This window comes from Vanessa atalanta, chromosome 13 (assembly GCF_905147765.1).
Source record: "Vanessa atalanta chromosome 13, ilVanAtal1.2, whole genome shotgun sequence".
NCBI classification, from domain to species: Eukaryota; Metazoa; Arthropoda; class Insecta; order Lepidoptera; family Nymphalidae; genus Vanessa; species Vanessa atalanta.
The window spans coordinates 4058250-4071997 of record NC_061883.1 but is presented as its reverse complement, the minus strand read 5'-3'; the positions used below and the strand labels follow the sequence as shown (position 1 = coordinate 4071997).

The following is a 13748-nucleotide window of genomic DNA, read 5'->3' as shown; positions in this document are numbered from 1 at the left end:
CTAAGTATCTATTGTTGTTTGGGGGTTCGAATATATGAGTGGGCTGTACCTACCCTGACGGGCTTGCACAATACCCAATTTGTACGACACTTTGATATTATACACTTTTAATTTCTTAAATATATTAACATCATTCCTGGTAGTATCCTATTTGAATATTAATTAATATTATGTATGAGATGTCTTATAAAGTTTAACTTCGATTAACTGTTGACACTATATAATCCATAACGCATGATAATGTTTGTTTAGTGAATATGCTAATACTTCCTACTACTACTATATTTATGGAAGAAGTGGCTTAAGTTTACAAGCAATGTAGGCCCAACCTACCTACCTAACATATAATATGAAAATTACTTTAAAAAAGCCATTTTAATATTTTTATTTAAATTAAATATTATTAAAATAGATTACGAAATATTGGCAGAGACAGATTTTGTGATAAGGATGGCGATTGGAAAGATGCTGGTTCAATCCTGGATTAGGTTTAACTGAAGAATGTACTGTAATACTATAAATCATTAAAAACTTTATCTTACAGGTATTTATTATAGGCAATAGTCTATTTATCTCCATGATATACAGTATTAGTATTGTATTTTACGTTATTCTTTATGAAAATTCTAACTAACAAAATTTCAAAAAAACGTACACAAAAGTATTAGATGTGTTGACGTATGTGTTGGGTTGACGTCCATGTGTGCGTGGGCGCGTTTGTGTGTGTGTGTGTGTGAGAGAGAGAGAGAGAGAGAGAGTAATTGAGTGTATGTGTGTGTGTTTAGGTATCTGTGTGAGCGTGCGCCGTATCATATTGTGAAAATTTTGAATATCCTATAACCGATACATTAGCTTATATATTCGTAGCAATTATTAAATCCTCGACCTAAATGTAAGAGCTCTTATACAATATGCAATAGGCTAAAATGAAATGGGATCGAACAAAACATCGATATGGCCTGCTATTTGCGGTTTCAGATCGAGTGAGCATTTTTTAACGTCTCTCGATTATTTTCAACCAGTTGAATAATGTCAGATTTAAGTGTAGCAATGAAATACACGACTAATTTTAGATATATGCTTTTAACTGAGCCGTCGTTTAAGTTTGTATGATTTAAAATGTCTACGAATCTCACTTCTGGACCTCTATTTTTACAGATATACGAATGCTGTTTATGTAAATTTCTATCTTCGTTATATTCTGACTATTTTAAAATATTTATTGTCTGGTGGATACTGTTGTCACATTCTTATGAAACAAATAAAGTTTAAATGTCGTGTATTGAAAACCAATATACTTTACTAGTAAATACTATGGTCTATATAAGTCGCACAAGAGGTATAAGCAATATTAGCACAAATTGTAAGGATTATTTAATTAGGTGCTAGGAAATAAAAAATTAATAAAATAAAATAAAAATACGAGTATATATATATATATTTATTAGTAGGTTTCGTGAATATTCGGCATAATGCCCTATTTAATATGAATTATTTATTATCCGTCTTTTGTTCTGTATTGATAACAAAATAAAACTATTGAGCCTAAAAATGAAAAAAAGAATAAAACAAATAGCAATGAAATGAAAATTAACTCGATTGGCCTTTTATTAAAAGGTTTTATATGTACTAAAACTGTTTGATGTTGGCGGCGGCGGCTTTTTTTTGTAGATTTACATACCGAGTGAGCCCGGTTAGATTACTCGCAAACTATCGTTATTGAATAATATATCACAATATATTCTTTAAATTAAACCTCCCATTTTGTAATAAATCCAAATCTCTTACATTTTTTTTTTGTTTTTGTATCTCTTATAATAGTAATATAATTGTTTCATCGATGGCGTTTTATTTTATTTGTTGTATGGCAATTTATTTTAATGGGTCAAACTTATTTCATAATTGTAATTCTTTAATAATTAAAAACTATTTCACCGTGGCAACAAACTCAGAAAAAAACTTAATTTTTCAAAGTATTTCTACGAATTCATAAATAGAATCGAATACTAATTAATCGGTGCCGCGTCACAATGAAATGTTCCACGCAAACCAACCACAGTTTCCGAACGAAATATTCGACCCAAAGCCCGTGATAGGCTTAAATATCATTATACTACCGAAAATTTCGAATAATTTTGCCTTCTGTTTCTAGAATTTTCAATTTTTAATCTCTCTTTTTATGGAATTTAATTTCAATTTATATTCATATTGGCTATACAAATCGGATGCACCGACGCGGCGGCCCTAAATATATTCGGGCGAAATATATTCAGTCGATTCAATTATTGGTTTTGTTGATTACTTGCGGTTTTAAGGGTTTTAAATTATTTTCATTATGCTTTTTGGTTAAAGTATAGATACAAATCAATTGAGCAATTATTTTGGTACATACATTATAAGGTTTAATATGTGTATATTTATCGACACGTTAATGATTACAGTTTTTTTTTTTTTTATTTCTGCTAATAGAATAAATGAAAGATACCAAACATTAAAACAGCTAGTCATTGCCCTGATTTTTTTATAAAAAAAATATTAAATTAGTGCTATTTATCAAAAAACTACTTTTTTCAGTTAGGCTTTAGAACTGTTCATTTTACACAACTATTTTAAACAAAGCTACCGCCGGATACGAAATGTAGATTATACCCAGAAGAACCGGCAAAAAACTCAGTCTTGTATAAAAGTTTCTGATGTAGTATATTTTGTAGTCATATATGCATAATACTGATACAATATAATACTAATATAATAAAATACTTAATACTATTGTTAGAATCAGAAGTGGAAATCACTTAAAAAAAACAATCGTTTATCACATACAATTTAATGATTTTTTATTATTTTAACATTTTACACAATTAACCTTAAACTGAAACTTAAGAGATAGAATATCAATTACACAAAATAAAATTTAAATGATACGAAATATCGTAACGATTACTTATTTTAAACAATTAAAGCAAACGAAAAGTGGCTTACGTGACCTCCAAGACTAACAGCGACAATGACGAGTATATCCGCTTAGCACGAACGTTGACAAACAAATGGGCCTACTAACAGTTGTCACGTCATATAGTCTTCGTTTTTTGAGACGCCCTTTTCCTCACTAAATATATTTTTTTAATTATTTATTTAGTTTCATATAAAGTAGATTGTGTTTCAAATATGTTTTTTTTTATAATTTAACTAAAGTTTGACATGGTTTTATTTCATTTAATATAATAATATCGTCTGTTTCCAAAATACCTCTTATTTACCTTGACAGATCGAGAACTATTAAAATCGGTACACAGTAGACATCGTGAAACCTCATATTTTTCCTAAGGCTAAATAGAGTCCAAATATATGATGTTACCACATGATAATCTCATCCTGACCGATTTTAGCCACGGCTTCCAATTTCAAAGGAGACCAACCCACTACGCAGGACATAGTATAGTGCACAAGTGTGTGCACAAATACAAGTGCACTCTCTATTTCCTCGCTATCATAATCCGATGGGACGTCAAATCCGACACGACCGGAAAGAGTTCAGGCACAGGACCAAAGGCTTTACGTGCTTCCCACGACACGCACGACAGGCACGAGAGTGTACACACTTCCAAATTCCAGACTCTGGGCTGTTACTGACAATATTTCGATAAAAGCTTCAGAATCTCGGGGTCTGTGGCCAAATATCTAGCCACTAGATCAATGACTATTCAAACGTAAACGCCTAATCATATAATGTAAAAACTTTTTATTCAGCTGGTAAAGTTAGGTGTAGCCCGTCTGCTTTAGTAGAATTCACTTACTGTAAAAAAGCAATGATTCATCTTACTAATATTATAAATGCGAAAGTTTGGATGGTTGGATGTTTGCTACTCAATCACGCCAGAACGGCTGAACGGATCTGTATGAAATTAAGCACAAAGATCGATCATAGTCTGAAATAGCACATATCCGTAACGCCTAAGTTTTACATTAAGTATAATTATATATAAATCATCATCACGTAGTTTTTATATATCCTTCTACGTACATACGATAAATACATAGATACACACACTCCAAATAAAAAAAAAGTCAAAGTAAAGTAACTGCCTGTTAACGTGTAGGACGTTGGGCGAAGGAAAAAACAGATTCTCGTCCACTAAGCGGAGAAGTTGAATTATAAATACAAATTCACATGAATTCAGTGGTGCTTGCCCCGGGTTTGAACTCAGAATAATCTATTAAGATTCACATCTTGTAACCAATCGTTATAATGATAATTTAATTTTAATTTTAATAAAATACCTATCGTCGTAACGAATTGTTACTTTTTGTATGAAAACAACTTGAAAGAATAACAACATTAAAAAAAATGGCTAACATTTTAAGGCGTTAAGGCCCGGATAATGTGATCACATGATGCGACAACAAAGTATTATTTTTCAACATTTTTCGAGCTACTCCGGCTCGTTGCGGCAAGTTAGCAACTCAACGCTATGATTGCATTAACGCTCTTAGCAACTTTATCCATTTGCTTTGTTTACACTGGTGGCAGGTTCCTACGGAATTTTAACTTTAATTCCATTTTCAGAAACTAATCAGGTTTTGCGCAGTCTTGTGCAAAACATAAGTTAATATATTTGAGTTAGTATTATGACATGCAGAATTTACATCGAGTATGATGAATATATAAATTTGCGTTTTATTTCTCTGTTTGTGGGTGTGTGTGTGTGTAAGTCCGTAAAACAGGAAGCACTAGAAAACATTTTCTATTTAATTGTTTACCATATAACCAATCACAACAAACCAATTAAAAATATAGCAGACATTCAAAAACTCAAATAAATTGCTTTAGTTAATTAACCACTAAGAAAAAAGGACATCTATAACAGCCCATGAAATACTTAAAAGTACACTACGGAAAGATCACAAACTGTATCTTTTAAATTTACCTTAAGTAAAACGGGTTTGATCTGGATGAATCCTACTTTAAAAACTTTTGGCTAACATTTAAACATTCAGCTTTAGCTAGAGTTAGGGTCTATAGATACAGGTTTTTTGTTATTTATTCATCGTGAATGTAAATGAAAAGTAAATAAAGAGAGAAATGACCATCCTACACCGTCCTACCCGTCGGTTTTATCTCGGAAGCGATCAAACATTACGATCCCATTCCACACGGAGCATTTCCATACGCCATAAATAATGCCGGTTTGCCATACATTCAAATAACACGGACATGGATCTTGCATTAGCTGGACACGGCCTATAAGTAGAACATACAAGTCATATGTTTGTAATGAGATTAAGAATATTGAATTTTAATGAAACCTTACAATAGTTTACCGTAAATGGTCGAATGGATGAAAAAATCTCTGGCAGAACTGATACTTTGATTATATTCACAATCGATGCGCTGAACAATATCGAGATGATGGCATGTGTATATCATCAAAACCACAATATCCTCATCAGAATATGAGGATATCATCCAGCATTTGGATACTTTCTTTTCTACTTATATATCATTGAACTAGAAGGAATGTTGGTTCTGGAGAACTACTGACTTTACTTTACCTGAGTTATGCACAAACTTGCGCACTACTGTCTTTTGATCGATATCAGGATGACAGTTACTTATACGAGTATCTTATATATTAATAAAGTAACCCGATTTTATCCCAGTGATTATGGGGCGATAGCTGCATATAAAAAATCCGTTTGTGGTCTCATTTTGAAGAGCTCTAGCCATAGACGTGCAGAAAATTAAAGAGGATTCTTGATGGCATTTTACTAAATTGTTCCGAATTAACAAATAATTTATTTTGAAAAAAGTTACTGGTCGGTGAGAGAGAGGCGCTATGGGTGTATAAAAAAAAAAATCAAAAACGTAAACAAAATGAAAGTAAATTATTTTCGACTAACTCAAATTCTAACTGAATTAATGTCTACTATTTAATATTAAAAAATATATTTAAAAGAGGTTCCATCATATTGGCGCCAAATGTAGATGAGTGACTCGAAGTTTAAAATGAAATTAAATTAAAACAAAACCTGTCATAGGTTTCGAAATTCCTAAAAAATCTTTTGAATAAACGTGAAGTTTCACGGGTGACCGTATTTAGTATTAAATAATACACATTTATTGGTTAAATATAAAACACCTTTTATCCTACATCACCAGGGAATAACTATAAAACAGAGTAGTAAATGTAGACAGTCATACTAGTACTTTAATAAAATTAAATGGAACAAGTCAGAAGTATGGGGTTTTAAAGAGATTTTTTTATGGTTAATAAATAATCGAAAGCAAAAATTTATCAGGCTTTTACTGACATATTTTGTATAAATAACTCATTCAAGTTTCCTGTCGGGTTTCGGAACCAATTCGAAGACCGCAATAACTTCTTGTACTACGTTTAACGATTCAAAGTGACGTCTGTTTATGTACTTGGATATTTGAAGATAATATAACTGTGTGGTATTTTGTTTGTTATTCATTGTATTCAAAGCAAAATTAATGGTTCTTTTAAAGGTTTAGATAAGCCACATTAGTCGTGAATTTGACCTTGATCGCGTGCTCTAAATTGTCGCTATAAATATGATTTATTACAGTAATGTCACAAAAAGATACTAAGCGGACTAATAAAAAAAGAAAAAAGGTATATATTAAAAAAAATATACTTATTTTAACATAAAACAACAACGTGTTATCCCTTCCATTTAAGAAAAATCTTCGTCATAACGCAAAATGTGAGTTTCAGTAGAAAAAAAAAACTGGTAACGCCGCAAGCGACACAAGCGCCGTCTGCCGAAACTGTGATATAAAATACCTTAAAGTTATGTATTAACCGTAATTCATTTTATCTCAGGACCCTTTTTAGAGCTATCATTTGACAGTTTTAAACGTACGTAAATGATCACCTTTTTTAGACAACATTTTTAATTAACGTATCTTGTTTATATGTGCTCCAATAAAATTAAAGCATCAAAGCTTATAAAACATTTCACTGCTCGGGTAAGTACCCCTTTTTCTTGAAAGGGTGCTTAAGAGTCCATATGGTCTAGTGGGAAGAACCCGTACATTTGAAAAGAACATCGCGAGATCAAATCCGTACAAGCGTCATTCGAATTCCACGTGGAATTAATTCTTTATAATTAATCCTGTACCGTCGAGGTAAAGGAAAACATCTTGAAGAATTTACTAGTGCTGTATGAGCTTGTCATATACGACGATAGGAGAGTCAAACTCCTATCGTCGTGTATTTTTGCCTATTAAAATTTGGACTCAATTTAAATCTTAATAAATAAAAATTAATGTTCGTTTTATATCCGTTCCTACACACTTCATCCGAATGCGTGGGAAGTAGGAAAGGGAAGCTAAAAGATAATAAGATCTTAAAATGAAGAGAGGAGACGTAATATATAGCCTTTAGTAACATCATATTTTATATTAAAATGAATAAATAAGAATTGTAATATTTGCACCGTCGAGTAAATGAAGAATATTATGCGAACGAGTATATTATTTTACTACTTGTTCCCTGCGCTTATAAATAGTATGATAAGACTACAACTTAACAAAATTAACGAAGTAGAGCAATACTATTCATTTTATAATTGTGTTATAAATTACAATAACCTTTATAAACAAACATATACCTAAAATTCAATAAAAAACATTACCTAATCTTTTAAGTTGTTCCAAATTTTGAAGAACTTAACTGATTTTTATGAATTAAGACTCTTAAAATAATCCTATTATTGACATTTGTAATTATTACATATTTTAAAAAAATATCGGTTATTGTGTATATAGTAACTTGCGAATAGCTTCCAAAATTTTGAAGCGACAGACAGTTCCTTAAATTATATTTATTTATATTAACAAAAGGTATATCGGAAAAAGTGAAACTATATTTTGAAACAAACCGAACCAAACGTTAAAGATTTCTTCTCAAAGCCCAGATTTTGACAATTTTTACCAATCTGTACTAATATCAAAAGTAGATTTGTCTGTCTATCTGTTACGCTTTCATGGTTAAGCCACTGAATTATAAAAATAAAATAAATAAATATTGGACAACATCACATACATTACTCTGATCCCAATGTAAGTAGCTAAAGCACTTGTGTTATGGAAATCAGAAGTAACGACGGTACCACAAACACCCAGACCCAAGACAACGTAGAAAACTAATAAACTTTTTCTACATCGACTCGGCCGGGAATCGAACCCAGGACCTCGGAGTGGCGTACCCATGAAAACCGGTGTACACACTACTCGACCACGGAGGTCGTCAACGAATTGACTTTGAAGTAATTTGGTGCAAAACAAGCTTGAACTCCAAGAACGGACAAAGGATCCTTTTTTCACTTTTTGAGGGGGTAATTTTGGGGATAAAGGGTTGTATACAAATTCTTGAAGCATTTTCGTCACAAATTGAATTCCATGCAAAGTTGACAAAGCCGCGGGTTCAGCTAGTAATATATAAACGTAACACTTACTATTGCCGTACGTAGGTAATAAATTTCAAATGGCGATTTTTCATCCATTTAGCTAAACGGTATGTGCTTCGCCTTTTACGCCTGCCGCTCGTACGAAAAGCTTTCATAGTATTTTTGATGGCTTTATAGTTGATCCGTGAGCAGAATTCATAATTTGTAATTAAAAAGGAACAAAAAGTCAAGCCTCGAACCGTGCTCACTCTGCATGCAAAAACTCTGAAAGAGGTTCCTCGTTCGCATTATTTATTGCTCGTGGTTAGAATATGACCAACGAAAACAAGACGTTTACGATGTAATGTCATCCGGTCGAAATTTTCGGTCCATTGTCAGGGGCTTCTTGCTCCCTAAAATATTACTTAAGTCCCTAATTAAAGTGCCATTGAGTTATTTCCTTCGTTGGTATTCGAAGGATTTGGTTGGTTGGCTTTTGGGTTAACAAATATAAATAGACAATTATAAAAGCAATTAAGTGCATATAAAAAATGCTCTCATGCATTAATTATTTCCATATATCCTTAAATGTTGCGGGCTAAGTATTATTTTATTAAACGAGCACCTGTAGAAATGAAATGGCAATGCTCGTAATTTAAGCATTTGCACAAGATTTATCAAGATTGTAAACAAAAATCGTCGTTATTCTATTAGTTTGATTATATGGCTGTCAATCCTGAGATCCGTAATTTTTTTTTCTTTTCGTCTAGAAATTCACAGTAGCAGCCTAAAGTTGGTTGTGTTTACATTCCCAGCTTCAATTTCTCTGCCTGAGCTCTTTTTGATCTTGATATCAAACATATATGTAAGTTTGGGAAAGGGCACTAGTTTTAACACACACACTTATATATATCTCTTGCGCTATAAGAATTGGCTCTCTTGAAAATGGCCGCCGTTGTCGAAATCAGTCTAGTTATCGTATCAACATATTCCCAAAAAAAATTCAAAAAATATATTACCATTGATCTTAAGAATTGGTAGACAGTAATTATTATTTTTTTACTTTGATTACATCCACTTAATAGTGCAATCAATAAGTTTGTATCATTATCGCAAACCACATTTTATCGCATTGTGCTTTGAATTTGTCCACTGAAACCGACCAATTTGTTAACACTATTGTTACTCGTACACAAACATTGGCAACCATGCCATTAAATATTAACGTATCAATGAGTATAATTTAGCAATAAATTTAACAAAAACGTAATCATCAATCAATCAGTGAGACGAAATTTAGAATATTTTTTGTAGTAGAGCGCTTATTTAAAAGTATGAACAAAATAGCATTAAGATTAAATGGCTCTGCTGAATGAGACCCTTCTACCGTAACTGAAGCCCACAGCTTACAGACAAGAATTATTGAGTATTATTATATTTCCTATTAAAATTCATCTCGTACAAAGCAGTAGTGTAAAATATCTGCCACGTTTGTCTTTCCACACATGGCGGTTTAAACTCAAAACCATCATAAAAGAAGAGGGGCTGTTGCTCAGCAGTATGGATCAAGATGTGACTTTACTAAAAGGTTTTAGAAGGTTAGAACAATATTTCATTTTCATTTAGAATAGTCGACTAGACTTTACATTGCATTTTTTTCTAATAAAAAGGAATACTATGTATGAAAAAAATATCATAAAAAATTATCAGGCGTAGGAATAAAATTATACTATATTAGCAAATATTCCATCAATTTCATCGATAGTAAAATTTTATCCAATGAGAATTTGAATGTCATTTAACGAAATTACGTGGATTTAACGACGTATACACAATTTATATAAAATGAACAGAAGCAGTTCATCTCTACTCGCACTCAAGTACACTATTCACACAAAAACTTCAAGAAGGTTTTAACATTGTATTTTGGGCATAAGTTTCACTAGGCAAGGTTTGAGAGGCTATCGTTCTGACTAAGACCGTTGGGAACTTGAGACTCAACCACTATGTTTAATAACAAAAAATGTCAACCTTTTCTGAGCAACTTCGACCATGACCTTATTCAAAAATTTTACGAAATATTTTTTATACATACAAGCTACTAAATAAATGTACATTACATACATATATTGGAAAAAAGGTTCTAAGGTATAAGGTATACTTAATGTTAATCTACACATGGCGAAAGAGAGGTAGGCCTAAATAAGTGTAAGATTTCGACATTAAAAACACTTCGTATTGTATGCACATTATAATACGTTTGCATATTCACAAACGTATGACATATACCTACACCGACGGACTCCTAAACTGCATCAATGTTTAAGAGGCCTTTGAAATAAAAAAAAACTTTCTACACACATTTATATTGAAACCTATAGTTTGATTCGTTAACTTTAATAGCGTATCCTTTATAGGATATAAGTGTATGTTTGTATACTGGAAAAAAATCATTCAATTAAAAAAAAAAGATAAATGTAGTGAAAATTGGTTTTGGTTAGTTCATTGAAAAAATTGTGTTTTACAATAAAAAAAAGTTGAAGCACAGGATTTTTTTCCTTTAATAAGGCGTAATCCACGTGCCCTTATTATAGATTCTAATCAGACCCGTATCAGGAACCACCGCATAGATCTGATTTGGGTTATTAAACGGTCTTGCGGAATATTGTTCCATTCTTGTGAAATTGCTGTTCTTAGTGCTGCCACTGCTGTGGGTACAGGTTTCTCATATATACAGATTTTTTTTAAACTGTTTCAAATTTCATGCTCCCTGGGATTAAGTCGGATTCATTACCATCGTAGCCCAACTACTTCGCAATATTGTCGAACTTGTGCAGGAGCGTGGGGACGGACATTATCTTGCATTACGTTAGGTACCACGTGAGCTTCTTAATACGCTATATAACCTCTGTTATATAGCGTTGTGCCGTCAAACCACATCTTCTACCGTTTTAACGAACCATATCGATTAAAACAATGAAAATTTGAGCGTAACTCGCCAACGATAGAAAATTCCTACACTCATCGGGTGCACAAAATAGAGACTCATTGCTCTTCAGTTCAATTAAGATGACCGTGCTTGTGCATGAACATCTTAAACGAGCTTGCCGTGAGCTGCGGACAGCTTTGAACTATTTGTTGTTCTTAAAGGTCTGATTGCCGTTTCCTTAGACCTCTTATTGTTTGTGCACTCACCTTTACTCCACACACTTCATTCAGTTCTGTTTTGATGTTCACTGGCGTGTGGAAACTATTTCGTTAATACGGTATTAATTGTCTATGAATGTCGCCCGACTTTGATACGGAATGAACACTTAAGACAACTTTCAGTGGTTAAAGTACCCAGCCAGTAAAAAAACAATTTATTCTAATGCCAAGCACTGAAGCTTTATGTTGCTGTGTTTTTGTTTATAAAGTGAGTGTGATCGCGACGCATTAACAGCATTAAGTTGGTCGATGGTCGAAGGTCGAAGTTCTTATATTCCTTTAGCCGATAATAACAATAAGCTAATAATACATTTCTACAAAATACCCGAAACAATTATCTAAATCCAACTTACAAATGTAATCAAAAAGTACGAAAATATATCATGTGAAAATAGGACTACTAGCGACCCTTAAATAAGCCGAAGTGAATAAAAACGTATTCAACGTGAAGGTGCAATACCATTATCTAGATACACAGTATATACGTATTTTCCGCTTTCGTAATTACACTGACTAAGCTCGCCTTTTAGTTGGAATACAACAATACATTCGTTGCTTGTTTGCTAAGCATTGAATATGGACTATATGTTCACATTTATAATAGTTTCCTATGTAATGTGTTCAACCTACATATGTAAAATTGTTGAAATAGCAACCGCGTGATAAATCGAACTAATTAGATCAAATAGACTAGTTAGTGGCGAGAATTTGTAAGTAGTCTGTACATTATTTGTGGTTTAGCTTAAATAAACTCGTACTATACAATTTACATGTATTCGTATGTATACATTATTTTGTCAAACTACGATACTAACAGCTTGACTACGTACGAGCTCGCTGTATATTTTTTTTTTCCTATGCGTGTATAGAAAAACTTATTCTTGATGCATGTAATTACTATTAAATACGCTATTAATAAAGTAGAGATATAAATCGAAATAGAATTTCTGATTACAGTGTACTGGTTTATCATACAATGTTCTTCATTATACAGGTCGACGAATAAAATCGTGTAAAAACAAGATGCCAGAATGTAAATTTCATAGTTTTTCAAAATTTATGAAGTTTAAAAATAATGTTAATGTTCTAAAGAATATAAAATAAAAATAATGACTATAAATATGATGGAAGATCATCAAGAAGTTTCAAATAATGACTACACTGAATATAAATTTGAATTTCTTTCGCCGGTTCTTCTCAATTCTCAGGTATTTATTTCTATACTGGTTGTTCAGTTTTGACGATTAATAATAATAAGCAAGTTTTAGTTCATGAGGATGTGGATTATTATTTTTTGTTATTTCACTCATTTATTTTAGACCTATAGCGTTCAAGGTCAGCACTCAGCAGTGCTGTTCGAACGCGCTTTGTATCTGATTCATGAAATGTTGAAAATCTAAGGTAATACGCTAATTAAAGAAATTATAATTTTAAAAATTATAGTGATTTATATTTTAATCAGTATCGCGATTGTGTTAAATACATGTAATAAGCTACATTTATGTTTAAATAATACAATAATAAATTATCTGACCTTCAATTTATAGCATTGCGAGGTGTCTATGTAGTCTTCTTATAATCCTACAAATATAAAACAAAATAATTCAAAAGTTGAAATATTAAATATACATTCCTCAAAAGGTCGGAAGCGCAGACATTTAATTGACGAAATCAGCCATCTTATGGATACTAAATTTATTTTCCAACATCATAACAAAAAATATCTTTATAAATACAGTGAGCCTATCTACTTTTCAACTGCTGGTTGTACGTAGCAACAATACACAAACAAACTTACCTACCTTAATCTTTCTTGAATACTCTAACAGGACACTATTATATTTTAGTTCAAGAAAACATCCAGTTCAATATCACTAATATGCCACTCCACACAAAATTAATTTAATTAAAAAAGTAACAGAAACAAGGTTCAGATGAAATGTAAACACAGCAAATATAACCAAACAAAGTTTTAATAACGCTCACAGAAAATACAATCACCTTATTAATTTTAACATAATTTTACATTTTAACAACAATTTCAAATATATATAAAGGAAATATATATAGAAATTGGACGTAAACATTTTTTTTGGGAGAAAACAAGCAAAACGAATAACCTCGTC

At 31.8% G+C, this 13748-nt stretch overlaps 1 protein-coding gene across 1 annotated transcript in view; it reads right to left on the bottom strand.

Moving 5' to 3' along the window:
• The window catches only part of LOC125068082 (putative polypeptide N-acetylgalactosaminyltransferase 9), a 180270-nt gene extending 166733 nt beyond the window's left edge, over positions 1–13537 (bottom strand). Inside the window, exon 1 of the mRNA XM_047677076.1 lies at positions 13425–13537. The gene's annotated coding sequence lies outside the window, so the exon portion shown is untranslated. The remainder of the gene's footprint in view (positions 1–13424) is intronic.
• Between the last annotated feature and the right edge of the window lie 211 nt (positions 13538–13748).